Source organism: Pezoporus flaviventris, unplaced genomic scaffold (assembly GCF_033815535.1).
Source record: "Pezoporus flaviventris isolate CSIRO_AGI_PZ_B2104156 unplaced genomic scaffold, CSIRO_AGI_Pfla_v1 ptg000002l, whole genome shotgun sequence".
Lineage (NCBI taxonomy): Eukaryota > Metazoa > Chordata > Aves > Psittaciformes > Psittacidae > Pezoporus > Pezoporus flaviventris.
The window spans coordinates 55,806,844-55,823,868 of record NW_026892550.1 but is presented as its reverse complement, the minus strand read 5'-3'; the positions used below and the strand labels follow the sequence as shown (position 1 = coordinate 55,823,868).

Genomic DNA, 17,025 nt, shown 5'->3' with positions numbered 1-17,025 from the left:
GGTGGCAAGGGTAGGCTTTAAGCTTTTTGTACACTCAACAGATCTGAAAGCCATTAGACCCATGAACAAAAAGAAAATGGAAACAGAAGGCAAAAAACTGCTGAAGGGAAAATCCTGCTGAAAGGCCACGAAGCATTTTCAAGTGTACAGAAATGACCTGCTCCGTTCCTGTTACGCAGAAGTGTTAAAATGGGAACAGGCCACCCCTCTCCCCCAGATCATTCATCTGTTTTGTCTGCAATGTATTTAGATTGAATCCTTTCCCAGATGCTGCAGATCTGTCGGTTCAAGGGGAAATTAATGGGACTTTACCATTTGCTTTGAGGAAAAGAGGCCTGGACTTTCTCCTGCTGTCTTTGGCAGGAAGGAGTGAGGAGCTTTGCTGTCTGCTCTGTTTGAATAATGCATCTTTTTAAGGGTTGGTTGGTTTTTTTTTGTGTGTGTTTTTTTTTGGGTTTTTTTTTTTTTTTTGCCAGATAGCCTAATTTGTGTTACTGCAATATACCATGTTGGAAAATTACAGAGGTTAATGTACAGCTCTGTGATACACAACCCTAATGGTAGACTCTAATGTTTTTTAAATGGTAAACCAAAGACATTCGTAATACGAGTTGCAGTGAATTGCTTGCAGTTCTTGCCAGAGATTAGTTAAGCATTGCTTTTAATATTTTATGCACTGAAGTTGTTTGCAAAGACTAAAAGCTTCATTCACCTTGCACACTTGTGCTTTGTTCTTTTCCTGTACAAAGCACAACAGAAGCACTCTCTTGCTGATGAACTATATGGCAGGAATTTATTAAATTCCAATTGTACTGCCTTGGAAAGATTTTACTAGTAATCAGTGAAAACTATGTCAGATTTATGGTGTCATAAGTGGGCCAGGTAGTTTGAAATCTAACCTTTTGTAATATCACTAGTTGCATATAAATATTTTTAAATATCCAAATCACATATGAATGTCACAGGAGGTTTTGGCTTTAAATGTTACTGTAGAGATCTGACGGTATATAATCCCATTAAAATGGAAGAGTACAAGATAAAACGATCCATTTGCAATTATAATTATGCATATCAAGATTGACCATTCCTTAAAAAACTGGAACTGCAAGGTGGAGAAGGGCGCTTGAGCAATCACTCTTTGTTGAAAGCATTGATGGAAGAATAAAAAAATTGATTTGTCAGTAATGTGCACAAAAGAGTATAGGAAGCATTTCCTTGGGAGGTGAAGGGAAAGTAACATTTTTGCTGTCATAGTTAGCTTTGTTTGGAAAGCCACCACTGAAACACATGATCAACCACAGAACAGCAGGTAACACTATGAACTACTTAATCTGCTTTTGACAATTGATAAAGTTTATTAGTTGATCAGCTTAGTAATGGAAAACCAACATGGCCTCATGAGTTCTCCACAGAAGAGGTGAGTTTTGTTCTAGCTCCATTAGTGGCCTGCTGTTTGACCTTGAATAACTATTTTTTTGTCTCTGTGCCTTTTCTTCTGCTATTCCTTGATTGCCTTGTCTTGGAGTTCTTCGGCAGAGAGATTTCTTTGCATTGTGTTCCGTGAACAATGAAGTCTGAGCCTAGCCAAAGCCTCTAGGGGCATCTCTAAATTATAATTGCTAGCTTTAGTCACTTTCATCAAAAGAGCCTGGTAGTGGAGGATGGCAATGTGCAGGATTTGAAGAGACCTGTAGCGTACATGTTAATTAAGTCACTGTAGGTGAAAGTTGCTGATTTGGTTTCATAGGGCTGATGCAGAGTTGCTAACACCCAGGAGTGATGCTGTGCTGCGCCATATGGGTTTTCATTTCCAAAAGCACAATGCTGGGCACTCACTTTTCTACTTGAACATAACCAGAAACTATATGCTTGATGCAAACAAGGCTTTTTCACAAGCTTCCTGCTTAAACCTTTTGGGGTTTTTTTTTTGGGTCACTCTGCCGTGATTATTAATGGCTGAAGTTGAACTGCTTGGCTTTTTGAAGTGGAGACAGTTGCTTAAGGGTGAGCTGTCCCATCTTATTGGATCCTCCTCTCAACCTTTGCTGTTGCTGAATAGAAAGTGTTTATTGTTGCTCTCCCTAATAACAGCTTCCTTTTTGGGATGGAGGTGCAACATGACACCAATTTGCAGATTAATTGCCCTTCTTCTGGCATCTGCTGATGCACAACAGTATGCCCTTGTCCTATTTGGGTGGATGCATTACTCACCATAGAAGACAGTTCAGAAATATTTAGCCGTATGAATGCCAGCAGTCATATTAGTACAGGTGAACTGTGTTGAACTATCTATGTTATCCATTTTGAGGTAAACACTGCAGATAGATAGAACTCCAGGTGGAGCAAAGGAGAGAAGGTGATTTCCCTTCTCTGTTAGAATCTCACGTGAAACCACTTGCCAGATTGTCCAGGCACAGTACAACTGGGGCAGAACTAGATAAGAACTGATAAATGTTTTCTGAGAAGAAGTACTGTAGGGTTTAGACAGGAGTGGGTTAGTCAAGTGGTGAGGAAATCAGTAGAAAAATCGAAAATAATCTTCCCTTGTATATGGGGTAGGTGTTGTACTGCTGTATTACCCAGGAGTCAGAAGTAAAGCAACGTCCCTTTCTTTAGTGTGTTTATTGTATCTTTTAGGGCTAACACCAAATGGCTATAGTTCCTGTAGTGCACCCATTGCCAGTGAGCACTGACTGTCTAGCAAGTATTTTCAAGATCTTTGCTGTACAAGAATCCCTGTATTGTTCCCTTCTGATTTTAATAAGAACAAGAATTCCCCAAACTATATTTGAAATCTGCATAGAAATAGCATATGGCAGAGGCCAACTCAAGGTTATACATTTGGCATCTGGGGAAGGAAGGCAAGAAAAAAGAAAGATTTACCAGTCAGTACACTCACATTATGATAAAGGTGAATGGGGAGGAGAGCATATGCTGAATCCTAAAATGGCACAGAAGAGCCATAAACCACTATATGTTGTGCTATCTCTAGCCCTTTATACTCCAAGCAGAAGTGAAATCTGGGGTATCATAAATGAAACAAAGATCTTGATTTAATTTCATTTAAAAAGCCATTGCAAGGTAATGGGGTAACAAACATTAACTTCTTCAGACTAGGCAAACCACAATTTCTGTGCTCTATATTGCTGCCGCCAGATCACAGTTATTCTCCAAAAGCTTCTTGGAGGAAGGTAGATTAGTCTAAACAAATGGCATTTTTCCTAGAAATAAAGTATATGGATGCCCTCATGAGGTGTTGCCTCGTCTGCTCTGCACTTGTAAAAATGTTTTTTCCTACTGAAACTGTGTATATTTGATCAAAATCCAAGGCTGAGCGCCGTTAACATCTGGGGACTTTTTCATTTGTACAGTGAGAAATAATAGCTGGTACAGAGGCAATTCTGCTGACAGGCAACCTGGAATAGGTCTCTTTTTCTTCCAGAACATCCATACTTGCCTATTACAGAGAAATCACTCAAAAAGCACCATGTGTGCTGGACTCTCAAGCCTTGTTTTAAGTTTTAATTTACTCGTCTGACTTCCAAGGTTACTGAATGCAAGTGATTGCTCCTTTAGTACATAAATAAGATGAATTATGTGTTTGGGACCAATGCCTCAGCCTCCTTCTTTTCGTACTCTAAAGGGAGTATGTGTCAAGGAGTGCACAGAGGCTGGGGTAAAACTTTCCTTTTTTGCCATCAAAAATTGAAGTAGGACCATTATGGATCAGATGAGCTGTGAAACCAGAGCCCTAGGACCACTTTTTGGCTCTGCAAAGTTTTTAAGTTATAGGATGGTCCAGGGATGCTATGGAACCATAGCAGTATTGGGAAACTGTGCTGCAGCCCCAGCCCCCAGCTGGGAAAGGCCTAGGGAGAAGCTCACTGCTGCAAGTGAAGCAACTGTCCCCAGTTTAACACTGAATCCTATTTTAATCAGGCTTTATAATTTTTTGTTTTAATACAGTTCTTCCAAATGAAATGACCTGTGTTCTCCCTTGTAGGCTGCAGAAAATAATCTGGGTTTATAATTAATCTTCAGAGCAAAATTTAGGCAGGAGGACTCATTGCTATTTCCTTTGAACTTTATATTTTTAAATTCTGTTTTCTAAATGTTTAATTGGGGTGGCCCATGGCTCCAAAGTCCTGTGCCACCCAGCTTCACTCAGACAAAACTGATTCCCACCAAAGTTCTATCTACCTGTAGAAATCCCAACTGTGAGGAGCAATTTTTTATGTGTAATTAATCCTAAGAAAACCAGCAATTCCAGGAAGTAGACCAATATCTATGCATTTCATGTTTTTTCCAATTACATTTAGCATCTAACACTAAAGTTAGAAGAAAATACTGAAGATGTAAGGGGACGGAGGAAATTTAAGATGTAACTGCTGAGGAATAGGAATTAACAACCTTACATTCTTTTCAAAGTAGGTGTTTCTTTATTATTCTGGTGCAGCAACCTCTAAAATCTCTGGTAGATCCTCTAGTATAACAGTCGTTTTTCCAGATCACATCAGACTCTCTTATGGTGAAGAAGATACTCATGTACCTTCACATTTGTTTGATAACTACTTGTATCTCTAAGGTAAGTTTTTTTTATAGTTGGCAGTGATAGCTTCCACTGATTTTTCATCCAGCCATTGTTAGCTATGTGCTAGTTCAGTCTTCCCATACAGAGATGTGTTTCATAGAGATTAAAAATTCTTACAGGCTTTTAAAACTCGGATCTGTTGAGCAAAACCATTTTTTCATTGCTGTATCCTCAAATGCATGTATAGCAGAAAGTTCATGAGTGCCTAGAAGTCCTCAGGGGCAAGTGTAAATGTTTTTTAATTTTTTTCTTTTTATCTTTGTTTCCAGAAATGCTGAATTCAGTACTCTGCAAAAAATAGCGTGTGGATTTTTAGCACCTGAAGAACAAGAAAAGGTAATTACTGGACCATATAGTCTAGCCTCATTTCTTAGCTATGCTAAAATATTAAACTGCTAAACCTGCTGACACTGTGTGAGCCTACAGCACCATCTCTGCGTATGAGTGTGTATTTTCAGTTACTCAGGCATGGTTGTTTTTGAGAATATTCCTTCATGGAAAAGGGAGCAGAGGAACAAAAGCAGCAGAACATAAAAATGATGGAGCAAAATGTTAGGGAATAACACACTGTGAGTTTTTGCTGTGCATGTAGAAGTGAAAAAGGTAAAAGAGGGGAAAAAGGAAAATCAAGGTTTATATGTGCCAATGGAAAAAGCTATGGACTTCCCTACATTTGCAAAATGGCTTAGCACTTCCTTGCAGCAGGTGGTCAAGTACTGAATGAAGTTCAGTGTTTATCAGTGCTACAGCAGCCTCCTCATGTTTCAGTTCCATAGTAGCTTGTTGGTTAGTGCACCCTGCCTCAGAGGTCATGAGCTCCTCTGCTGCCTGCGAGCCTGCTCCTTGCAATCAAGTTTCTTGATCCTCTTGGGTCATGACATTTTGCTTGGGCAATGCAGCTCAAAAGGGCTGTGGCTCAGTTGCTGGTGTTAAACAAAATGCTGTTCATCAAACTTTCATGAGCCACATTGCCAGGGGCTGCATCTTGAAAGACTAGGCTCCAAAAAGCAGCAACGAAAGCAAGCAGTGCTGCTCTGTACTGCTCCCGTCTCCTGTATTTTTTTCCGCCTTTTTTCCAAGGCTGAGAGGCATGCACCCCTGTGGGAGAACCTTCTGTGGTTTTGCACTTTGCTTCTTTCTGGAAACAATGTAGAATTTAGGAGGGCATGGTCATGTTGAAGGCTGGCCGTCCTGCTTCAGCTGGTACGTATGGTGATCCAGAAGAGGGATCAGGACCCCATGTCTGCCTTAAAGGCTGTGTGGCTTCATTATTACTCTGGATAACCTAGAGGAACCTACATGAGCTGAGCCTTTCAGTTGTTTTTTTTGTAATATTTAATATAATAACTTCAAAGTGAGAAAAGATGTATATGGATGTCGCAGTATGGACTATGGAAGGAAATACATAATGTGAAGGACTGTACATTTGAGTATAGCAAAGCAAGCATAGTGAGATTTAAAACACAGATGTAAAAGATACAGGTAGGGGATGTTGCAGGGGTCAGGAAAGCTTTTGTGTGACCATGTAAGATGTTCTTACAAGACAGTCTGTTTCGTTGATTGGGATTGAAAAATGCATGTGAGTGACGTCTTCTTTTCTCTGCATCTGCGGTGCCATACTGCCGATGATTAGCATGTGCATTTTAGAGGCAGTATGTAAACCCAAGATGACAAATGCAAACAAATCATCGGGTAGACCAGTGCTGCCTTCTTCATGTATCAGCATTAAAATTTGCTGGAAGCCCATCTTCCCACCCCACAAATGGAAGTTCCACCTCAGTTCTCGGGAGGGATGTGGAAATACACTGAGAGGGCTTAAATTTGCAACTTGCTTTGATTCTTCTGTATTTTTTTTTTTTGTGGTGGACTGTGCATGTATCAGTTTAATGCGAAATTATGATAGGAGAGGAAAATTAGTAGATAGAGGGAGAAGTTCTAGGAGCAAATAAATACTTGATCAAAATACCTTTTTAGAGGACCACACTCAGTTGCAGTTTGGGCTCACAGTGTTTTGAATTACCTTCCATTTGTACTAACAAATGGGATTCATTTTGTTGAATTTATGGTGTCATTTAATACTCTGTAAAGCCTTGTGTCACCATCACCATCTCATCTCTACCCTGGGACTCTCATGTTTGGGCACTTAACATGTATGGGAGATGTAGGATAACTTTACTAGGGAGTCAAATATCGCTTTAAGTTCGGTTGGTCATTTCAAGAAGATTGAAAAATCCGATTTCTTAAAAATCATGAATTTCCCAAGGTGAATAACAGAAGTTGGTTTCCCCCTCAGCATCCTGGAGATTACAGTATGATGAAATGTGCTGGCAAAGAGACACTGTGCTGCAATATTGAGTTTCATTGGTATTTCACTGCTCTATATAAGAGGGTGAAATAGTAGTCTCAGTTACCTGTGCAATTTAAAATTATCTCAATGAATCCAACTGTGTTTATTTATGCTTTTGGTACACTTCTAAGGAGATTTAAAAAAAAAAAATAAATCAGTATTTCTTTTTTAAGTAAGAAAGTAAAAGTACCTCCGGATTTATCATGGCTAAGTGCTTTCCAAGGACTTGAAACGAAACTACCCACACTTTAATGCAATGTGGTTCAAACAGGGGAATTATTCCCACTGGGTTTCTTAAAACCTACAGACATTGCTCTAAAGTTTAAGCACACACAGTATTGTAAGAATTTAAGGGTATGTATGTAGCAAAAAATGGCCACTCATTGTTATTTTTGATTAATATGTCATATTTATCAGCTTTTCCTGTTCTCTGAGGTCAAGGGGTTGCATGCAACTTTTTTTCAGCCTGTGAAAGAGATCCCAAAGAGTAATTTAGCTCTGTTGACTGTAATTCCTCTGGACTTCAGCGGCATCCTTTCATATGGTATTGCACGGTACTAGGTTGCAATGGCTGGGCTGGGAATGTATCAGATGTATTTCATTGTATTGAAGAGACGCTAGCTGGTCTGCACACATGCTATCCCCTTGAAAAGGCTTTGCCCCACCTTATGGGAGAAGTGACCTTGATGGAGGTATTCACCCCCATGAAATAGGGGTTTTCTGCAGGTGGAGTGGATTTCATGCTGTGCTGCTGTTAGCATCAGTAAATGGGGTCCAAGCTTCAGAAACCGAGACTGCGCTTTTATTACCTGCATGGCCAGGCCAAAGTGAGATATCCCAAGGCTCAAGGGCACAAGAAGCACTCTCTTCTTTTGTTCTTGGTATCTTTGGTGTTTTGTTTTTTTTTTTAAACTGGCTGGCCATGACATTAAGATTTCTAATTAATTTAGAAACCACAGGCAGTTGAAGAGAGTGAGCAATGTAATAACAGGGCCATGGGGCAGAGTAAAAGCACATCAATTATTCAGGCAGTCGCTGCTGCTTATTCCCTTCCCGGAGCTGGACTGGCTGTCAGTGTGTGTCAGTGATGCCGCTAATGCCCTTCAGAATTTACATGCATAAACAGTGGCCTTTAAAATCTGCATAAGGATAACTTCAGCATTTCCAATGATAGCTGCAAGCAGCATGCTCTGTCTAGCAAGTGCTGGGGGCTCCAGTCGGTATTTCGGGTACCTAGTTCAAAACCAGGATCTTGTCAGGTGTGTCCACTGGAAGCCTCTGCTGCAAAGATTTGCTCCTCAAAGAAGTTGAGGGGCTGTCTGAGCCATGGGAAGAAAGAAGCAGTCCTGCTTTAAAATGCAGATAGTGTCTGAGAGTGTTCTCTCTTGGTGAGTGAAGGCCAGCATCTCTTATAGCGCATCATCCCCTCCTGCTATTTCTGTGATGACCCGAAGCAAGGATGCCACAGATGAAATTGGGGCTGGACCCTCTGCAGGGATGAGGGGCAGGAAGCTTCCTTTTCCTCCTTGTTGCTGTGGCTTTTTCATATCCTGTGATTTGGCTTAGCAGTGGGAAAGTTTGAAAATGAGGAAGCTTTTCTCACTGTGAAAAATTAAGATTCATGGGACTGCAGAGATCATCTTACATGGTGTGTTGCAAAAACTTATGTTACAGATGTCACAGCAAGCAACACTGATTTCTGCATTGAATCAGCAAGGGGTCTGAAAACTGGGAAACCTGTTGGATTTTTCTGCCATGGATGACAAGCAGAGCATGAAGCCTTATTTTTGTGGCTGGCTGGTGTGGTTATCCCTGCTGCTGGAGGCAGCCACATTGCTTTTTAAAAAGTGAACTAATTTGTGAAGGTGGCAAAATAAAACGAGCCTCACTAATTATGTGTTGTGCTGGCAAAATGACCAGCTTTAGTTCGGAAAATGCTGCTTGTAATTAATGGTGAAAGGCTTTCTTCTCTGATCTGTGTAGCCCTTTATGAATCGCTTCTCCCCACGGAAACTTTTAAATCTGTCTCACCGGAGAGGAGGAACAGGTAAAATAGATTTGCTTTAATAGCTGTGGTTGTAACTTAAACACTTGAAGTGATATTAAGCATTTTTCTCCATTAGCATTTCATGTTGATCCTGATGATATACCAGCCAAGGCTAAGACAGGATCAGGGTTCATTAAGTGGAAGAAACTAAACTCTGTAGACAAATGCTTTGGCTAAATGGGGCCTTCAATGCACTGAGAACAAGAATGCAATTAGCTGAAATGTTTGTTTACAAAATCTAATTCCTGGGGAGTATCTTCTCAGATTGGCGCTTACATCTCTTGAGCTGTTTTTGTTGCCAAGGCTTGCAGCTTGATGGATTTTGCAAAGCTCAGTTATAGCATGTGTATATTGAATGGGTCGAACTTTGCATGGTAAAGCTGAACTCAGCTGAAGACCAGGGGCTAAGCTACAGATGTGTCAGTTTATTTGTGCATTTTCCCATGTATTTTATAATTTACAGTTTAATAATAATTATTAGATGTTCCAGATATTAAACAGGGTAGGTTGAAGAGAAGCTGGAAATTGTGTAGATCTGAGTGTTGCCATTGCTATTCTCCTGTACTCCACCTGCAGCCTAAAGCAGGGAAGTCACAAATGGGTCCCAGATGGTGAGGATGCATCTCTCTGCAGGCATCTGCAGGAAGAGCCTTGTTCTTCTGGTTGGTTGAGTAACGTGGACACACTCAGAAGGTGATTTTGCCCATCCGTGATGCAAGTCATGCTCTGAAAATGATGCTTCTTCTTGGGCTGCAGAAGAAGCCAACAGGAAACATAAAGGCTGCAATCCAAATATTAGGGTCAGGGTTTTTTTTTAAGGTGGCTATTTTATTTTTTTGTGTGTGTGTGTGGATTTTTTATTGTTGGGTTGTGTTTGTTTAAATTAAGACCAGTAACATGGTTGAGGCCTTACATTTATGTGAAACAGGAGACAGGGAAAAACTGTTGTAGGGAAATTAAACATGGCTTCTGGGAGCCGGATGAGGAAACTGTTCTTGACAGGAAAAAAAATGACTCATACCACTTTTAATATTGGCTGTGCATGAATGGTGGGTGCTTAGGTGCTTCATTGTGTGCCTTCATGAGAGTGATGAAGTGCCAATGGAGGGATTTGATTTTGTTGATGTGTAGGCTTTGTGGAGTGTGAAGGATCAGGCCTTTTGAGTGTGTGTTGATGCCAACAAAACAGTATGTATTAATTTTAAAGCATGTAATAAAACATTGCTTTGCATACTAGGATATGGTGGCGGCAGTATTTATTAGCTTATTCTTACTCTGTGCAGTGGTTCTGCTTTCTTTGCAGTTAGTTCTTGTGGCTTCCTTGCAAATGAATAGGGTGACACTGGGCAAGTAAGCATTTCCTGGACACATTTGCCTTGTGTGTCTGGTGGCAAACATTAAACAGTTACCAGAATAATAAAATTTCCTCCCCGTTTGCTGAACAAAGGATATTAATGGAATAGTCAGTATAATCTGTTTGGCAATGGTTTATAGTCATGTTAAATGATGGGGAACAGACTAATGAAGACCATCCTACTGATTGATGTGTTACAATGTACCAACCCCGCAGTAACTGAAATAAAACAAAGCTGGTTTTGCCTGATCCACAGAGCAGTAGGCAATGTGCAGGTATATCCACATACATCCTACCGAGTAGGGCTGCAAAGTAAAGGGTGATCTCCAGACCTCTAGTATGTAGTGATGGGATGGGACTGCTGCACAGCTCGTTAATGAGCTCGTTGCACTATTGTGGGTCTTGCTGCCTCCTTCTTTGCAAGTGACATTCCCCAGCAGCACTTCTTCAGCAGTGAAATGGGAGTTGCGGGAGTTGATGCAAGGGCTTGCTTCTTGAGAGAAGGTACTAAGGTCCCTTGGAATACAGTACTAATATAGCATTTAAACCACCACTTTTTCAGTGTCAACACTGGGAATGAAAATGCTTTCCTTCATTTGAGGTAAGTGTGCCCAATATTACATGCTTATATATGCCCGAGAGTCTGTTCTCAAGACAGTACATGTCCTTATTTCCTATGAAAGCTAATTGCACTGCTAGGAGATCCTCCTAACTTAACAAGATACATGTATTTATGTCTTGAGGATTTTTTGCTGAGGTGAAAGAAATCTGAAATGGTGCCAATTTCTATTAGAAATGTATTGTTCTTCCCTGTCCCTTCGTCTTTCCCTGTGTCAAATTTGTTCTGGAAATTGAAAATATTTCATAAGATTGAGGCACACCAATGTAACTGAAGGCAAGCAGCATTTAACTGAGCTCTAGGGGAATTCCTTGTGCAGATGGCTTGAGGCTGTTTTTTTTTTTTTTTTTTTTTTTTTTTTTTTTTTTTTTTTTTTTTTTTTCCAGAGGGATAGTCAGTAGGAAGGAGCATTGCTGACAGGGCTGTATATATTAAAGATATAGACGATGAAAAGCACTGTGGCTGAGGTATCTCCCTTTGACCCTGCTCCATCGTGGCTTTAGCAACCACCCCAGATGCTACCAAGGTGTTTGGGCAGATCAAGGGATTTGTTGCCTGGGTTTACCTTGGGATGGAGGAGAGGACCAGTGGTAGGGTGACTGTATCTACCCCTTCCCCAGCAGCCCCCTTCTCTTGGCATCCCATGATGCAGTTCCACAGACAGTTGCACCCACTATTAGAAGCTGGGCCTTGAGGTTTAGTAACAGCATGATTTGAATTAAGTCTCATTTAGTTGAAAGTTTTAAGGACTCTTTTCTCTCACTTCCATGCAAAATAAATTGGAGAGTTTAAAAGCACTGTGTCTGGCTTGGAGGCATTTCCCTGTGTTTTATTGCTTTGCTTTTATTGATGGGCTGCGTTTGCTCTCACAAAAACTGATTAATTTGAACTTGATGATTTGTTTCTCAGGACTTGTTTGCTTAGGGATGAAGGCCAAATTAAGGGTTTTTTATGGGGTAGAAACTTCAGTTTCATAGACTTCATCAGATCTCGTTTCTACTCCCTGCAAAGTTTGTAGAGACTCTGACAAAGTGGCCCTTAGCCAAGCTGGGAAGATGAAACCTGCAAGTAGCTGTAGGGAGAACAGGAGGATACGTTAAATTACAAACAGCTTTTCAAATTTTCAGAATGTTCTATGGAAGCAAAATGATGGACCCTTTGAAAAATACAAGATAATCTGATTCTGCTTTTTAATTTCCAAAAATAAGAACAAAATTGGAACAATCAATCCAATTATATTAAAATATGAAGATATGCTAAGTACAGCATTAGATATGTATTTTTTCACTATAAATACACCCCCAAGGAATCATTCTGTTTTTAAGATGAACTTGGTATTATGATAATGTAAAAGAAGTCTATAATTTGGAATTCCAATTGGAGGTGAAGAAATTTAACATGTCAGCTTCGCTATTCATTACTCCAGCAGTCAAGACTAACAGGCTGTTCCTTCACCTTCGCTGTCAATCATTTAGATAGGCTAATTATGGATTCAGTTAAAAATATATATATATCAAAAGAGAAAATGCAGCAAAAGCAGGTTCAACATACTAATTAAAAAAGAAACAACCCTAACAAAAAACAGGTCTGTAAAGATACATTTAGTCCTATGTTGTATGAGCTTCATGGCCAAAACATTCCAACTATTACTCTTGTCTTTCTGGAGGTGCCATATGGACTAAGTTGAGAAGTGGTTTTCCAGTATTTGTGTGTTGGAAAAGAACTGGTGACAGCTGCCAGGCACTTCTTGGACTGTTGAGAAACACTCTCTGACTAACATTTAAAGAAAGAAAAAAAAAAAAGAGATGAGGTAAAATATGAAGTCCTATACTGGTATTTGGGTCTTGATTGTCCAGAGGTGGTCACAGATGCTGGGGGAGGGGAGGAAGCACATTTTGGCTGGCTTGAGATTTCTATGAATTTTATGCATTAGTTTTTGGAGTTTTAAACTTTAAGGTCTCCAGTGCAGCACTTCTTTAACACTGAATTTAGAGGGGACTGTTTAGTTTTAAGATACAGGATGTAATTGCCTTGACCTCTGTTCTGCTAGTACTAAATATTCAGTATGCTTCAAAATAATTCCACAGAACTGAAACTGGAAAATCAGATTCCTGATTGAGATGCATAAGTATAGTCACAGGTCTAGTAATCTTGTTTTAGAGCAGCAACATTCCTTCGAGGTAAGTTTATTATGACAAAATATACACGGCCAAACTTAAATATAGTTAACCTAATATGATCAGACTGATTTGGAGCAGAGGTAGGTCAACACTAAGTGCTTTTGAAAATCTCATCCCAGTTCTCTAGAGATTAAAGGCTATGAGTGCAAAGCATCAGCCTAAGTCGTGCCGAAGAGGCGGAAGGGATGTTTTTCAGTGGAGAGAGGCTTCTGTTGGAAAGCAGGAGAACAAGACAGACTGGAAGGGTAAAAAATATCTGCAGCCAGATGGGGAAATACCCAGCTGTGCCCAAGGCATGAGGCTTGCAAGTTAACCCCCGTGGTTGCATTCATGACTCTCCGCTACTGGCAGTGTGCGTATATGAGCAGACTCCCTGTGTTTGGGTAGGTAGGAGCATCTTCTCAAGTTTTGAGCAGTACTGCTGCACTGAGAGAGTGCAGATGAAAACCTTAAGGTTGCTGGCCCAAATTTCTCATCGGTTTTACCGATGAGTTTCTTTAAAAAAAAGCTTGCTGCAAAGGCAGCATCCTTGGGATTTGTAACGTTCACTGGAGTCTCACAGCATGAGAACATATTTTTGGTGTAACATTTTTGTTTCAATACTTAAAAGTCAAGTACTATTTTAGGCATTCGAGTGAGTAGTTTTGCTGTTGTACTGGGAAGAGGCTAGAGGGCTTTCCTCTTGTATATCTGTGAATAGCTCATGCAACTGATTTAGTTAAGGAGTTGAAAACATAAGGTCTAGTGAGGCAGTGGAAAGAGTATTGACACCCTTTGCATGCATGGCTTCCTACTGATATAACTGGAGTTGTGTTTTTTTGAAGTGAATCTGAGTTTGACTCCTAGATCATGTAGATGTGATGAGAGATTTGGCTGCGTCCAAGCCATGCAGCATTGGCCCCTTTGTAGTCAGTGAGGTGACTCATTCTAATACCTCACCATCAGATGATCTTGCTCATTGCTAGTGCTTCATCCTGCACACATCCAGCCAATGGAGGTGCTTCTCCTATCAGCCATGCTGTCCCAGCATGAGGTGCATGCAGTCTTCTGTTGCCTCCTCTTCTCTCAGCACCAGCTGTGTTACTGCAAGCCCCCAGAGGACAGCATTCATGACAGTCTTTATAATATTTAAAGAGTCACTTTGTGTCCCCTTCTGACTGTTGCAGTTTATTCAGGTAACAGACTGATTTTATGATGAAACATTCTCTTGGACCACATTTGTGCAATTTTAATATCCATTCCTGCTATAAAATAAAAAAAAAAAAATCTAGTATAATCAGTAAGTTTAGCCCTTAAACTGCAGGAGCACAGTGCCTTTTGGAAAGGTACACAACCGCTTTATGTATAACGTGTATGAGTTAAACCTCCTGGGTTGCTTTCTGTGATCAATGGTTTTATACGGGAACACACACATCTCAGTAAGTGGATCTAAACCTATTGAGGCTTATCCTTTGAGACTGACTTTTACACATCCATTTTATGCAGAGCCTGTAAAAGACTGGAAAGACATGTCGTTGGCATCTGTATATCCCTGGGCTGGGCCTGACAGCTATATATAAGAAAAATGCCCTTCAAATGCTTAAGGTAGAGGATAGGAAAAAAGCAGCACATAGAGTAAACAGATGGGGTGGGCCAGCATTAAGGGCAGGATGGTTATGGTAAGTGCAGTGTGCAGAAGTCACAGTACATCAGCTGGCTAATCAGCGCCGAATGATTTGTAGGCTTCTCAGCAGAGGTGAGTTTTAAGGAGGTTTGGAGGAGAACGGTGTCATGGCTCTACAGATTTGTACTCTTCACCTGCAGAAATAGGAACTCTGAGAAGAGTGTAAAGGCTATTACTTCAGTCTGTTTTTCTACATTCTTTTATATGTTCTTTTTCTAATTTTTTTTTTTTTTTTCGTTTTTGTAATTCTTTTTTCTTCACATTCTCTACAGAGTCTCTCCAATGAGACAGGTTGATCGTGGGCCCAGATGCCAGATGCTGCAAATGTCATTTTTTTAAACCAGCTAGGAATCTGGTCTGATATTTAGCAATCACTTAGTACTTTCATCTTCAAAGTACTGTGCAAACATTAATTAATTCTGCTGGGGAGCACACAAGAAAGTGCTGCTGGAATAGTTATGCAGACTGCAAAGCAGGGAGAGATGGCAAGGACAATGTTGCTGGGCTTGGGAGGTTTATGCATACATAGATAATTTGGCAAAGAGGCCCACCACAAGTGGTTTCATAGGAGAAAAATCTTCTTTAGGAGCCTGCTTTTTCCGCTGATCAGGTACTTGGTGTTTCCAAGGGGAGAGGGTACCTCTCTGCAGCTGCTGCCTGTTTATGGAGATGGGTGACCTGGGATTCCTGTGCCCACAGCCACCCTTTCAGATTGGTTCAAGCTGGCGGAGACAATAACGTCAACAGCCAGGCAAATGCTCTGCAGATGCTCAGTGCTGAGGTAGAGAGAGGCTGTGCAGAAGTCAGGGCTGCAGTAGCATGCTTTTCACTTGTGTAAACTGCTTGTGGCACATGCACATTTGGAGATGCAGAGTGCTCTGTTCTGCAAATATGCAAAACCATTTTGCCCATGTGGATGTTGGCTTTGACAGGAGTGAAAAAGGACAGTGGAGCTGCAAAAAGGACTATGAAAGTTGCAAGCCTTTCATCTGTCCTTAAGGACATTCTCAGGAGCCTTCAGTGTGGGCAACAATAACCTGTGCCAGAGTGGACGAGGAGTGCTTGCACATCCCCTGCCACTGGCTCTGCACAGTCAGGAAGAGAGTGGCAGCTGAGGAGCAGCAGCAGCATGTTTCACGTTGGCATGGTTGGCAACATCTTCCAGCTGCACACCTAACTCTGCCTGGCATAAGGTGAGCAACACTTTGAGACTTGCCTAGAGCACCTCTTTTGAGCGAATACAATATTCTTCACAATATTCTAACACTGGATCCGCTCAACCAGTCCTTATTAAAAGGGACCTTTAAATGATCACATTGACAGATGCTGAATTATTAGCAGTGAACCACACAAGACTTATATGACTTGAGTAATGTTGTATCGACTAATTCCAGGTCAAAATAGGCATCTAGGGGCAAGGAGGTATGTGATTAGTTGGTATTGTGAGGGTAAGTTGGTGTGAGTTTTGGTGGGGCCAAAAGGGAAGGCAGAGGGATGTGTTATACCAGAAAATAATGTGTCTGTAAAGATCTTTTGCTTGTTGGATGTCTGTCAGGGACTGGACACAAATCTGTGCTTTGTCCTGAAAGGCAATTGGAGGCGAGACATGTCTTCCTATTGAGTAGAAACAGGTCTCTGAACAAAAGACAGATTCAGGTTGACAGGATGGGAGCTGGGTTTTGGCTTGACTTTGCTGACCTTGCTCGGATGAGAAGGGGGGGGGGGGGGGGGAAGCTTTAAACTGCTTGCACAACTCAATAGCACTTAACACAATGATAATTTTTAGAAGCTGTGCAAATGCATTTAGAAAAAATAAATTTCTTTTTGCTTTTGCAAAATAGAAGGCTAAAATGTCCCTGACTGTGGGTTTGTGTTCATTGAGATCCATAGGTATCTACTGATAGTTTTCCAAATTTATTTTTCAAGTTGGTGAGTTAACCAGCCAGGGAAAGAGCGATCGTGACCAAGGCAGTTACTTTTCCATGGACCATGGTCTATGCACTTAAGATAGTAAAATTTTATCTAGAGCTGCAGAGTTTTAATTTCCCACTCTTCTTAAGACTTTAGTAGATTAACATGCTCAGAAATATTTCTTTTTAATCTCAAGATATTACCATGCCTAGGTTTGCATGAAAGGCAAGGCTGGATCTCTTGAGGCTCACAAGCTGTAATCGGAGATGTTTATATGAGATTTTAGTGTTCCATCATATCATACCATCTCAGG

General features: G+C 40.7%; 1 protein-coding gene across 21 annotated transcripts in view; it reads left to right on the top strand.

The window, feature by feature from the left end:
• Positions 1–17,025, top strand: part of ADGRL3 (adhesion G protein-coupled receptor L3) — a 522,648-nt gene that overhangs the window by 82,859 nt on the left and 422,764 nt on the right. For all 21 annotated transcript variants that reach the window (XR_009747735.1, XR_009747736.1, XM_061479312.1 and 18 more), the window contains one exon: positions 4,861–4,927. The gene's annotated coding sequence lies outside the window, so the exon portion shown is untranslated. The remainder of the gene's footprint in view (positions 1–4,860; positions 4,928–17,025) is intronic.